Raw genomic sequence first — 13,641 nt, 5'->3', positions numbered from 1 at the left:
CACACGGGGCTCGCATCTGATCCCAAACAGCTGCTTAGCAGACAGGGCCTGCAACTGAGAATGCCCAATCCAAGCTCTTGCTCCAGTCCAGGCAGGCACATTTTGAAAACATTGCTCTGACCCTCAGAGGTTCTCGACCCTGCAGTAAATGAATTTTGGCATATTTGGTTGGGAAAAGCACCTGTCTGCGTGTGTTTTTGGACTAAGTTATATATTTTCAGCAAACAGGCATTCATTGTTTTTCCAGCATACCTATGCTGAAGCTTCTGATGAATGTTTTATTTATTTATTTTATCTTTTCTGAATTATACACACCTTAAACACCTTCAAAAAGGTGCAGGTGCTCTGTGTTCCAGAAAAAGATTCTCTTGAGAATCTTTTTCTGGAACACAGAGCACCTGCACAGTATAAAAGTATAAAAGACAGTATAAAAGAAAATCAAGAAACACATGAGAATTGACAGACCTGATGGAGCTAACATCGAGTAGATCATATGTAGCCACACTTAATGCAGTTATGTTTAAGTTCTGATCTCGGCTGGTTACTACCAAGGTTGTGAAACTCTATACGGTGAAGTGATAATACTGTCATGTGAGTGTTGATTTCCTGTTGTTGTCATCTGGCAGCCATTTCGCATTTAGATAATTAGAGAAATTAGCCACCATGTGGAATGTTTTCGCTTGACAGAGTGAGAGGGAAGCCTTCCAGGAGTGCTCTCAGTTCCTGATTCATAGTCCCTGACCGGGCCCTCAACACGCGCACACGCATACACACACAAACTTTTTTCCTCAGTTTTACAACCACTGTCTTCCCCTCTTTGCTTCCCTTTTTCTCTTCTAGATCACACACTATGTATGCACATGCACGCCAACAGACATAAAAACCAGAGCTCCCTCCAACCTGAACCAGATGTTTTGCATTAAAAAGCAGGAAGGCTCTCTTCTGAAAGCTTCCACTGAAGTCAGTCTCATTACTCTTCTGTATTTACTTCTATAGAGCTCTCTCTTCTTTATACGCCCTCTGTATTCAACTGGAATTCACTTGCTTCTCTATCTGACACAGGTACAATCAACACTTATTCAACTTTTCATATCAACTTTTCTTTTAAGGATTGCAGCTTTTCACTTAAAGCAGTAAAGTGCATTCTTAGCCCTGTCCTTAGAAACAGTATGTAGCCTGAGACCAACATCCATGTAAACTCAACACTGTCTGTACTCACCTATTTCTATTGTATTCTTACAGCATTAATAATAAAGCTGTTCTTTGAAACAAAGCCATAATATGTGACAATTGTGATGCGATGATTTGTAACAGAGGTGTTTGGATGTTATGATAAATTGGAAACAGGCAACTAGACAAGTGGCAGACTGTCTATATTCATTGTTCAGTTGTTTTGGAGCTGCTACAAGCTGGAGTCTTGTTTCACTACTAAGTTCCTGTTTTTACGTTAATCATTGTTTTCTGATGCAATCTCCACAACCACAATGCCGGCTCTGTAATAAAGTCTGTTCCTGTGTTAATGTGAACATTAATGAACACTTTATCTGTTTCATATAAATACGTTTTCCAGGTGTAAACAATGGGAAGGCTTTTATTGTGTTGCAGCTATAAGTGCTGACTTAGCCACCGTGGTAAGTGACTGGGAACTCATTTGAAATTGGGTCCATCTAGATTTGGACATTTTGACCGAACTGGTTAAAAGGTGCTTGATGTATTGCAGTTTCAATTAACCGACATCAAGGAATGAAACTTTACTCTGCTATTTTTGACATGTAAATACACTTGTATCCCCTATATGATGAAAATTCTACAAGTTGTTTTGAAGAAAGAAGAAATGCACATTGCATCATGCATGTGGCCTGAGACTTTTAGAAGATTTGAGCTCCCCTACACTAAGACAGAGTTGGTGCCGTCAGTCCAAATTCCTAAGTGCTGGGTGGTAAAGCTGCTACAGGAAGTGTTCCTAAATAAGTGCCATCTCTTCTCAAAACCCTCCCGCACCTCCTCCCTCCTGACTCCTGCTGCTCTTCCCACAACCCTTTACTCCCACTTCCTGATGATGACAGCCAGGTTCCTCTCTTGACATTCCATCTCTGACTTCCACTCACCATCATCACCACCACCACCACTCATATCCCATCTCACTCCTCCCAGCATTCCTTTCATTTCTGTATTTTGACAGAGCTTTATTTCAAATGCTAATAGGATTCCTCCTCGCAGGAACCCTGCTGGTTGATGTTCAGTGGCGAGGCTGGGTATGGGGTTCCAAGGTGAAGCACAGTGGTGGGATCCTCATAGTTTTTCTCTTGAGTCTTTTACTTCAAGTTTGAAAGTTGAAAGGATAATAGTTTAATGGTTTGGCTTTTGATGAACGCAACCTTTTGAAATATAATCTATTATTAAAGCATGTGGCACAGTCTGACACCAGTGTGTGTCCCAACAGTACTGTGAAATAAAAACGACAGAACTCAAATCTAAGTTGGGAATGAGTTCACATAACATGTTATGAATATTTTGAGCACTCAGAAAGTGTTCTTCAAGCTGAATTTATAGTCGTCGCAAGGGGTTACTGGGATTACTGCCATAGATAACAATGTACACCGCGACACTAGAGGCATGTTTTGTAAGACGAAGAAAGAAACTGCATATACTAGCAAGTCACTAACTTGAAGGCTGGTTGCTATGGTGTTTGGGTGATTGCTTCAATTTTGCAGGTTGGCTTGGATGTTTGGGACCATTGCTAGGTGGTTACTAAGGATTTGGGCATTCGGGTTAGCTGTTAGGGTGTTTCTTAGTGGCTTCTAGGGTGTTACAAGTTGGTTAGTAGTAGGGATTTTAAGATGGTTACTATGGCATTGCTATGGTGTTGTTAGGGCTAATTTGTTGTTCTAGGTGGTTGCTACAATGTTGCTAATATTTGGCTAAAGCATTCCTTATTTGTTTTGTAGTTAATTGTTTATAATATTCCACCATTAGCTTCTGGTGATGTGAATGCCAGTCTTCCTGCACTCTTTTAATATACAAACATAGATGCAGCTAAAAAAATGTGTTTTGCTACGTGGTAGGGAAGATAATCTTTGTGGTTATAATGGTGTCACTATGTGTTAGCTAGGAGTCTTACCTGGGTCTCTGTCAGGGTGTGTTAAAACTGTGGCATTAAGGTACCTCCACAACAACAACAAAAATACAGTAGGCTTACTGAAATAATTGTTATTGCAAAGGAAAAACAGCTCATTGTGTACAGTAATGTTTGCTTTCTTGGCTTTTATTCCTCTATAAATTGTATGTAGCTTATGGCTAGAGGAACATTCGAGGGACCCAGAGTGTTTGTTACATGTATTGTAACTATGCAACATTTACCATACCATTACCAAAATAATACTACTATTACTCCTAATTTGTAATATTATGGTGATCAGGGCCCCTTCTATGGTTGCACTTACTGCAAGTCTTTTTGGATAGAAGTGATACCTAAATCAGTGAAATGTAAATGATCATGATTGCAATTCCAACTGAATTGGTCTTTGGTGATTGGACACAGAGGTGGAGGTTAATGGAAGTCAGGACATGGTTATGGTTAGAAATAGGAGGAGAGTGGTTTATGAGGCTTTCAGCCTCTGAATGTTACGGCAACGTCACATTTGCTCTAAAGACAAATTGCACAGGAAATATATGGCCCATAAAGTCCGTCAAACCTTGTGCATGTGTGGCAAAGCATGAAAACGTGCCATAAAAGGAAACCCAAACGAAAAAAGAACAGAACATTTGGTTGATGTCTGGTTGTGTGTGCCATGTGTCAGGGAGAAGGCGACAGAGAGTGGGGATGTCTGCACTGTATGTGCATTTATAATGCATATATTAGGTGGTTTTAATCACAATTACAGTGGCAGCCATTCGCCACCAGCTCATAGCCAATTAAACAGTTCGCTGCTGTTGTTGAAAACCTTAAAAGCATTTCTTCTAACATTAGTTTAGCCTTTGCTTCATCTTTTTGTGATGTTTTATGAGCCATGGCCCACTGAAACTTCTGACAAAGCTAATTTGATTTGCTACCAAGCAAATGAGCCCTGCTTTCTTTCATCATGAAAAATGTAATGTTGTGAATACACTTGGTAACAGAGACATGCTCCGTAGCCTGTTAATAACATTGATGCCTCAGCATATGAGGGCTATTCCCATGCAATATTGCAGGTGTTCTATTTCCCTTAGTCACTGCAAAGTATATAAATGTGAAGCCAACCATGATATGGTGCCCTATGACCTCTCAATCGTGTCACATTAAGACACCATTGTCCAGCAGGTGTAACTATGACTCCATTCTAAATTGTCCTCATCCATGTAATCTAAAATGATTTTTTGAATTTATTGTGATAAATTGTGCTACATATATGTAAAGTCCCACTAGTCCACTAATCATTAGGTCTGTTAATAAACTCTCTCATTGCCACAACTGGTGACTTCACTATCCGAAAACCACCACCACTTATTCAGTAAGATAACCAGCACATCTTTGAGTTCATATGCCTAAGTTCACATAGGTAGCATTCTCGTCATCAGCAACCGCATACTTTTTCTGTTATTTCTTGAGGACGCAGACATACTTGACATTGTTTTGGCCTTACTTTCTCTTTGTTTATGTTGCCTCTTAAGGAAGTGACCTGGAACAATTGGCTTTAAATCAACAAGACTTAACACAAGAGGCCTGGATAGAAAATGCTTTAAGGTATTATTTCTGCCTGCTGGCTAAGATCCTTTTTTTGACGACACACAAATCACCTGAATTTGTCAGAAAAAAAGCTTAAAAAAATTATATGTTGCATTCCCGCCCATTTAACAGCTAAAATATATTTCTTGTCATCTGAAAGATAAATGGAGATTACACTGACTCCCATCTGCCCCTGAAAGTCTTAACGAGATGTGTTTTTGGTGGGTCAGTGGATTAGTGAGCACTAAGGGAGGGGGAGAAGGTAATGGAAGGGACATGAATGCAAAGCTTAAAAATTGTATCGAAAGGATGCCGGTATTGGGTTTCCCATCAGCCGAGCTAGCTAGCAAAAGCCTCTCCCTTTCCAGTTCAGGGGTCAGAGTTCATGCAACAGGCCTGGGGCCCCCGAAATGAGCTGGCTGGAGAGAGGTGAGGGGACGACCTCAACATAAAGCGCATGGAAAGGTCACGGAGAATACATTTTCCTTACAAAACTACTAACTTTTTTTTGTGTTTAATTTGGATCGTTAATTAACCCATCAAATCTCTGGTTGTTACAACATTAGCATAGAAAAAGTTCCAAATGCTACACATTCACTGTTAGAAAAAGTACCAGAAATGTCCATGAATCATTTGGTATTCTCGAAATGTCATCATCATACTTATCCTTTGAGAAATGTCACTATAGTTATAATTATTATAGTTCTAACATCCAAATGGTGACTACCTTCTTAAAGATCTTAGTGTGTTCTTAGACATTATACAGCAGAGGGAGTACTGACAGAGTAGAAACTAGATAAGGAGCCACTGCCTTCCTGGTACACGGCCATTTGGATGACTTAAGGCCAACGTCATAGGGGTATGTAACCTCTGGTGAAGGGGTTAACAAGCCATTATGGTCATTATTGGTGGAGAATGAGCAGCAGTACCCCTTCATGAAAACTACCTTTAAATTATAGAGCTGATGCATATCAATTTTCAGGGCTACGCTAAGTACCACCTAAAGGCAAGCTACAGTAATCTGTGGCGCTGAGAGACTGAATATGGGCTTAGGGTTCTGGGTGTGTTCGCTTTGAGATAAGAGAGAGACTTTCTGTTCATGATCATGGGACATGAACAGGGGTCAAAAGTTTCCACTACAGACAATGGAAGTGACTGAATGAGTATGTGGAGTTTTGTTAGACTTTCTGTTATACAGTAGGCTATATATTGTATGTGGGCAGCTACGTCTGCCTGAAATTAATTCCCAAAAAACTCAAATTACAGAAACTAATCAGTGTTTTTGCTTCTTTCTTTTTTTTTTTTTTTTTTTTTAAAAAGGAACATTTAATCTGTGTCACGTTTGTACAGAAGATGTTAACAGCCACTTTTATAAATCAAATGTACAGGTTTTTGAGATATTGGTACTGATTGTGCTTCATACACATCATGTTGGTTGACTGTTTAACTGCAAGCTTTATCACCATTCCTACAAATCTATGTGATGTTCTCTGACTGACCCAAACTTCCACAGCAGCTGACAGGGAGGCAGGAAGCTACTCTTCTGTACATCTTAACAACTGCTTTGATCTTTTATTCACTCTTAAAATCTTGCTTATTAAAGTCTTTCAAAAACCGGCATTTGGGATGAATTACTTTCATTTGTTTAAATGACTCAGATTTTTCCACTTATCTCAGAATAATGACTCTTGACATCATCACTTACAGTATTTGCTGCAGTCATGCCAATTAGACAGGGGTCCTTCCTACTACGGTATGTAGTAGGGTTCAAGCAGTAATCTAAATCATATTTAATATATGATATTGCACACTATGAATACTCTTAAAGAAGTCAGATTAAAGAATAGTGCACACATTACACATTGAGTGAGTAACATAAACATCAAGTTTTCTGTCCTTTCTTTTTTTTGCAAAAGTTGCCTGAATGTCTCCCAAATTTCAACCCAAACACATCTAATGCACTGATTAAGTACACTGCTCTTCCTCCATCCACACTCTCCATCCATCCTCTTTTGTTCACGACACCCCCGGCTCCTATCAACAAACCCCCCTGAGCAATGGGGAATGGGTCATATAAAGGAAACTCGGAGTCTTTTTATATCCGTTTACTGTTAGTGTTAGCAGCAATTTATGACTCCATTGGCTCCAGTGACGTGGGATACGGGGCAAAGGGAGAGCAGGCTGTCTCCTCCAAAGCTATTGAGCGTCTCATAACCTTGAAGCCTTTTCCTTTTTCTGCCATTAAACTGTGTCTGGGAGTCCCCCCCCCCCCCCCCCATCCCCCCCGTGTGGGCCCTGGCAGTAATGAGGCTCCTTCTCCTCGACTTCAAATGATCCAGGGTGTCAAGAGTGCGCTTTTTTGGAAAAAAGTTTTAACACGCTTCCTGGCTGGTTCATTTAACTGATGGTGAAGCTCTGTGATGACTGTATCGGTAAATATGCCACTTGAAAGTAAATTATGTATATTGTATTGCGGTGCAAATTAACTGCCTGATAGTCCGTCAAATTAGTATCTCTACATCACAGTAACCATAGTCCCGCTGAAGGAGGTTCTGGCTACTTCAAATAGCATTTGGGGATGGAAGGAAAACGTGCTCTGGTTTATTGGCATTTCTTTAAACCAATCAGAATCATCAAGAGCAGAGCTAAACTCCGCACAGAGCTGCTGCAAAATAGTCGTGCGAGAGAAAACTCAGATTGGACAGATACAGTAGTCCAGCTAGCTGTGTCAATTTACCATGCAGCGATCTGAGAGGCAGTCAACAATAGTCTTCATTAATCCACCGAATTTAAAACTCCAACACAAAGAAAGCGGAAGGAAACGGAAAATACATGCATCCCGGAAGATGAACGTCAAGGATATAGACTACAGTAACCATATCCCACACAATATTGGATATATATTGTATATTATATTTTTAAACTTGATGAATGATGCCCTGATTTAAAAATAAATAAAAATAAATCATTACTCCAGTACTGTTTTTTCAATAAAAACACCAGAATGCCAGGGAGCGTGCAGTGGCTTTGTGGTTAGGATGTAAATATACCGGGATTAACAGCATCCCCAGTTTGATTCTGGCCGCAGACCATTTTTGCATGTCATCTTAATTTTCCTCAGCATTTCTGTATCAATATGGGCAAAATGATGTACTACAAGGTCCTACAATATGAAATATGTGGTTATAAAGCAGTTGTTGAACATGGACTAATCATCAATAAACAACCTATGCACCTCAGCTTGTCTTAAACTATTAGACGTGAATGTATGGCGTTCACTTATTGCGGGATGCAGTGCGTTAATTCACTTTTTTGGTGTGTCAACTTTTCTACATGCTGCCGCTCCTATATCTGCATCAATCACTTATGTCCTAGACATCCTGTCAACAGCCCCAAGAGAAAGAATGTGTTGCTTTAAATCAAAGCTATAGGTGTATGGCCATGTATATGTAGCTACTGAAATTGTATGTAGCAAGTTTGTGAACATCACAGCCTCTCCTCTTTCTCCAAGAGCAACATATGTCATTACATTACATTACAGCCTGAGATGGAATTAGTTTGTACTGTAACTGCTTCCTTTCAGGATAAGTTGTAAGAATGAAGTACTTGATTGAATATGCGTGAGTTAGTATATTCAATGTGTAACATGGCTGCCCCTTTATAAAGGCACGTTTTCGTCCCTTACAGGTGTAACAGACTGTTGTCTAGCATTGGTCTTATTGGTTCTTATTGGTTAGCAGAGTAGTAATTTTAACCCAAACCACTCTATGTCAATTTTGCTGAAAAACATCTGGTCATGATAACATCATCTTAATATGTGCAGTCAGTTACCCACAAAAATAAGAAAAAGGGGTTACGCTTTACTTGAAGGTATCTACATAAGAGTGACATGACACTGTCATGAACATGTCATAAACATAAGTTAGGGTTAGGGTTCATGTGTCATGACAGTGTCATGACACTGTCATGTGTTCACTCTTATGTAGATACCTTCAAGTAAAGTGTTACCAAAAAAGGAAACATCATGTGAAAAATAAGCACACAAATCACTGGGGGACAGCACTTCTAAGTGCCCCCCCCCCCCATCTTCTTTCCTCTGTCAGTTTGAACCTTTGTAAATTTGTGACCCCTCACGGTGCCCTCTCAACATCAGCATGACGACTTTTTCCCTGCCATGACATGCAGGATTCCCAGCTAAATCAGGTTTACACCCGGACACTCTCCCCCTTTTTACCTCTAGGAAGCTTTAGACCATCACTGCATATAAGTCAAAGTGAAACCCCCTGGGAGAAGGGGGATTTAGTTCACTAAATAGATCAGCAGCAGCAGTTTTCACAATGAAAACACAACTGACAGTGCTGGTGCAATCCATGAAAGGAATTGCAATTTTCCACATTTATCGCTCCCTCTTAACTATTAATAAATACATAGAAGACAGCAGTTCCAGCAAAAATGCCCGTACAAAAAGCAAAACTAAAAAAGCAAAACTTATGTTCAGCCTCCACCACTATGAAACAGAAGAAACACTCCAATCTAATACTGTGTACTGTGAAGCACTTGTAAATTCAAAATCTGTCTCAGAAAGTGAGGTTAAATTAAAAAGTTGGACAGCTTAAGTGCACTCTTAATGCATAAGCAAACAATAAAGTACAATATCCAACTCTAGGTTTGTCAGACTATTGATCACTCTTGCACAAACTTTTCCGTAATGCATCTTTTAAATGTACTCTAATTCAGTTGTTGTCTAATTCAGGCCTCATCACACTGACTGGAGCGTGTAAAATGTGTTTCTATTAAGCAAACACTACACTGAACAAAAACAACCCTGACCCAAATAAACCAAAGTGCAATGAACATTTTTTAAAGTACCTCAAGCAAAGCACGGAAATAGCGTTTCAGCAGTTAAATCTATTGAACTCAGCATCATCACTGGGTCACGTTTGCCTTTACTTCATCCTGGCTGAACTAGCGCTCTTCAACCTGAGGTTAGAGCACAAACAATACGAGCCGCCCGCATTAAGTTCCTGTGTTCGTATCGCCCGGCTGCTTATGACTACCTTAAAACTGTACTATCACAGGAGTAATGTTTAACCAGCGTGTGGCAATTTTGCCCTGACAAAGTGGCCAGATAGGGAGTTGTTCATTAAAAGCACCAAATTGATTACTTCCTTCCTGTTGTTTGCTTGTCATACAGGGCTTTCAGGTTTACTTCCGAACCTCAGCCAACACAATGACCATATCTAGCAAGGGAGCTGATTGTGTAACCATTGCCCTCCAGTTATCGCTGTAGCATGGCCAAAGTTAATAGCCACTTCCCTTTTTTTCCTGGAATCGGCACAAGCTGCGGGGCATTTGTCAAAGAGTATTGGAAACAGCGGCGTGTTTGTGAAATGAGATATTGATTCAAAGGAGTAGGTATACCTCTGAGAAAGCTATGGCAGAAGTAACTCGGAATGACTTGTTTGGACACGACTGTAAGCTGAGCATGCTAGATGCTAAAACTAATTCGACATTTGGAAGGAGGAAAAGGAGAAAACCTGTGGGAATTCTTTGGTAAAGACTGAACAAACTGAACTACTGAAGTAACATTTTACTTACGATGACTTTTTTTTATGTACCTATCTTTTATATTTCCTATGAAGGAGGCCTTTGTAGCAGGGGAGACAGGTGTATTGTATAGTTCACCTTACATTGCTGCTTAGAGTATCACTCCTTTTGCGCAGGTCATTTAGCTGCGTTAATCATACAAGGAACATATTCACAAGTAACTGTTCACCCGTCTTGCTGCTCTGGTGATTTGTGTGTGTGTGTGTGTGTGTGTGTGTGTGTGTGTGTGTGTGTGTGTGTGTGTTGCCCTGATCCCTTTCTCTGTCTGTATAATGCAGATTAAGGGCTAGTGTGTCGTATCTGGCAGGTCCTCAGAGTGCTGTGCAGGTAAAGTGCTGAAGCATTCAGAAGAGGTGAAATCACCCGTGTTACGTATTCCGTAGTGTTTCATATGCCAAAGGGTGATTAATATCTGTCACATTCTTAGGTTTCACAGGTAGCCTGTGCGAGTGTGTGTGCACACGTGTTTGCATCAGAGTGGAATTCAATGCTGCAAAAACTAACAATATCTAAATTAGTAAGAACAAGGCAAGGAATATAGTTTGAAACATAAAACATGCAATTATCAAAGAAGCGGCAACATGGTATTTGGGTTTATTTTGGTCCCACATGACAGACAAAACATCCTTTCTCCTCCTTCCTTTCTCTATGTCCACTGCTTCTCTCATGAAGGAGGTAAATGCTTCAATACAACATACCGCAGGTTAGCATTGAGTTATTCGGATTTCATGTTTGTTGTGGTCTAGTCTATATCCTTGACTTGCCACTTCTAGGATTGCTCCGGTGCCGCAGGAAATTCCACCGGATGCATGTCTGTTACCTTACGCTTTCCTTGTGTTGGAATTTTAAACTCCGGTGGATTTTTTAGGACTATGGTTAACTGCTCCGCAGATCTCTGCAGCTAGCTAGACTATCTGTCCAATCTGAGTTTTGTCTTGCACAAGACTATTTTACAGTGGCTCCGTGTGGAGCTTAGCGCCGCCCATGACGATTGTGATTGGTTTAACCCTTGTGTTGTCTTCCCTTCAACGTTGAAAAAAACACTTTTTTTTTCTACGTTTTTGACGCCTTTTTTTCACAGTTTGTTTTTGCTTTTTCCAACGTTTTAAATTTTTTAATTTTTCTTCTACACATTTTCAGCGCTTATTTCTACGTCCCATATTTTCTGATATAAAACAAAAATTTAAAACTGGTCAATGTGACCCAAAGTCAACACAATTAAAGAAATGCCAATAAACCAGAGCACGATTTTCTCCCATCCCAGAATGCTACGTGGAGTAGCCAGACCCTCCTCCGCAAAGCGAGACTAGTTGTGGTCCAACAACCTGTCTTATTTGTAAAATTTGATCAAAACCCTCAATCAATACCTGAAAGATCACTTTGGCTTAATAGAGATTTTAATGATCATGGGGTAATTATATACAGTGGCTATGCACTATAACAACATCTGAAGATAGCATGTGATATAAACAAAAAGAAAAGAAAAAGTATTTGAAAGAGGTCTTGAAACATCACTGATTGCCCCCCTCTCTTAAAGATAGTGCAACTTGATTTGGACATTTCTCAGCTTAGTTGCACTGAAATCCTAGAAATGATTTCACCTTAGAGTTTTGATATATTTTATTTATTTTTAATTGAGTGTCATATGGGATAACAAAGTGGATGCTTTTTGCAGTGTACCAGGTCACTTCAAACTGGCACAGCAAGTTATTTGTCATGATTGTGTTTCTGTTATGTTCTGTTTCCTGTTTTATTTTGAAATCTGTTGTCTCCCTTCTCTTGTCTAATTTACTTCCTGTCTTTAGTTTTCCCGCCCTTGTGATTGTCTTATGTGTTTCACCTGTTTGCCCAGCCTAGTGTCACCTGTCCCTTGTTAGTCCTCGTTACCTGGTTTATTTAGTCTCTGTTCTGTCTTTGTCGGTTCATTGTATTCTGTTGCTGTGTTTCCTGTTGGTGTGTTTGTGCATAAGTCTACCTTTTGTCTCTTAGTTCCAGTTTTGAGATCGTATTCTGTTGTACTGGAATTAGTTTTTGCCTGTTACCTTCTGGACTCTTTTGGTATGTACTTCATTTTTGTTGGTGAAATAAATCCTCAAGCAACAAACTTCCTCCTGCACTCTGCATTTGGGTCCTCCATTCCCTGCAACTTGTGACATTATGACTTTGTGAAGCAGCAACAATTACCATATTCACGTTGTATTTTATTTAGCAAACTTTTCTTTCATATCTGAGATCTGTCCCATTTACGCATAAGGAGCGAGAGTGTTTGTGTTACTCACACATCCAAAGTGTTCTGCAGTGGTTAGTTCATGACTCATCTGAATTCAGTTGACCATGGGATGACAAAAATAATCACAAAGGTTCTGAAAAAAAAAAAAAAAAACATTGAAACGCAAACTTTCAACACTTATTTCCAAGAGTTCTGGTGAGTAACACTGATGCCAAGCAACACTGAGTCAACTTCCTTGGCAACATACACAAGTCCCAAAATGAGCATGTGTGAAAGCATTCAATTGTTTACATGACTCTGTTCTTTTACTCATGAGAAAGACCAAGTTACATTAAACACAAACATTTTTTTTGTGTTACTGTGGCAGGAAATATGGTAAGTTGTTTCATTTGACTGAAATCCTTTTTAGTGGCTTCTATTTTTTTTTTTTTTTAAATGTTTCCTACATTTCTCTGCCATTCCTAATTATTTTAAAGTTACAGGAATGTTACATGTTTTGTGAAAGGACTTATTTGACTCTTAACATCGCTCTTACAGTTGAATACTTGTAAAGCTTGTAATACAGCAACTGTAGTTGATCTCTTGTGCTCATGCTGAGTGTAACTGCCTGTGATGTAAACATAAATAGAATTTATATGAACATGTACACAATCTGCAGTATCTACAAAGTAATCATGGCACCCTAGGGAGATTTTGTTTGTGTGCCAAATAATGAGTGTCGTGCATTAGCCGCAAATGAGCGCCTCATCAATATTTGTCACATGTGTCTCAAAGAAATTGTCAGCACATCTTGAGTGCAAATGCAGGGGTCTTGTAAATCTCATGCCTTTAGAGACTAATATTAACAAATGTATCTCTGGGGAATGCGTTTCATAGGTCCGTGTGATGTAAACCACACCAAAAGATGTCATTAATGCAGATTTTTCATGGCAGATACAAAGTGGAGGACTTGAAAGCGCCTCATTATTCAATATTTACACATGGCGCTTTGTAGTGCACTCCACAGAAGCTTTCCATTTAAACTTGAAATTCATCAGAAAGTTCCCCCGCGTCTCTCATCTTGTGGGAACTGCTGTAATAATGAATCTCGCACCATTGG

The 13,641-nt window shown here is 39.6% G+C and overlaps 1 long non-coding RNA gene across 1 annotated transcript; it reads left to right on the top strand.

The window, feature by feature from the left end:
- Window positions 1–5,244: 5,244 nt before the first annotated feature.
- On the top strand, window positions 5,245–11,312 carry LOC116062556. The gene is made up of 3 exons (XR_004108038.1): window positions 5,245–5,255; window positions 8,443–8,449; window positions 11,204–11,312. It is a non-coding gene; the product is annotated as an uncharacterized LOC116062556 (long non-coding RNA).
- The last annotated feature ends 2,329 nt before the right edge of the window (window positions 11,313–13,641 follow it).

Source organism: Sander lucioperca, chromosome 1 (assembly GCF_008315115.2).
Source record: "Sander lucioperca isolate FBNREF2018 chromosome 1, SLUC_FBN_1.2, whole genome shotgun sequence".
NCBI lineage: Eukaryota > Metazoa > Chordata > Actinopteri > Perciformes > Percidae > Sander > Sander lucioperca.
The sequence above is the reverse complement of the archived record's forward strand: the minus strand, read 5'-3'. Positions and strand labels throughout refer to the sequence as shown.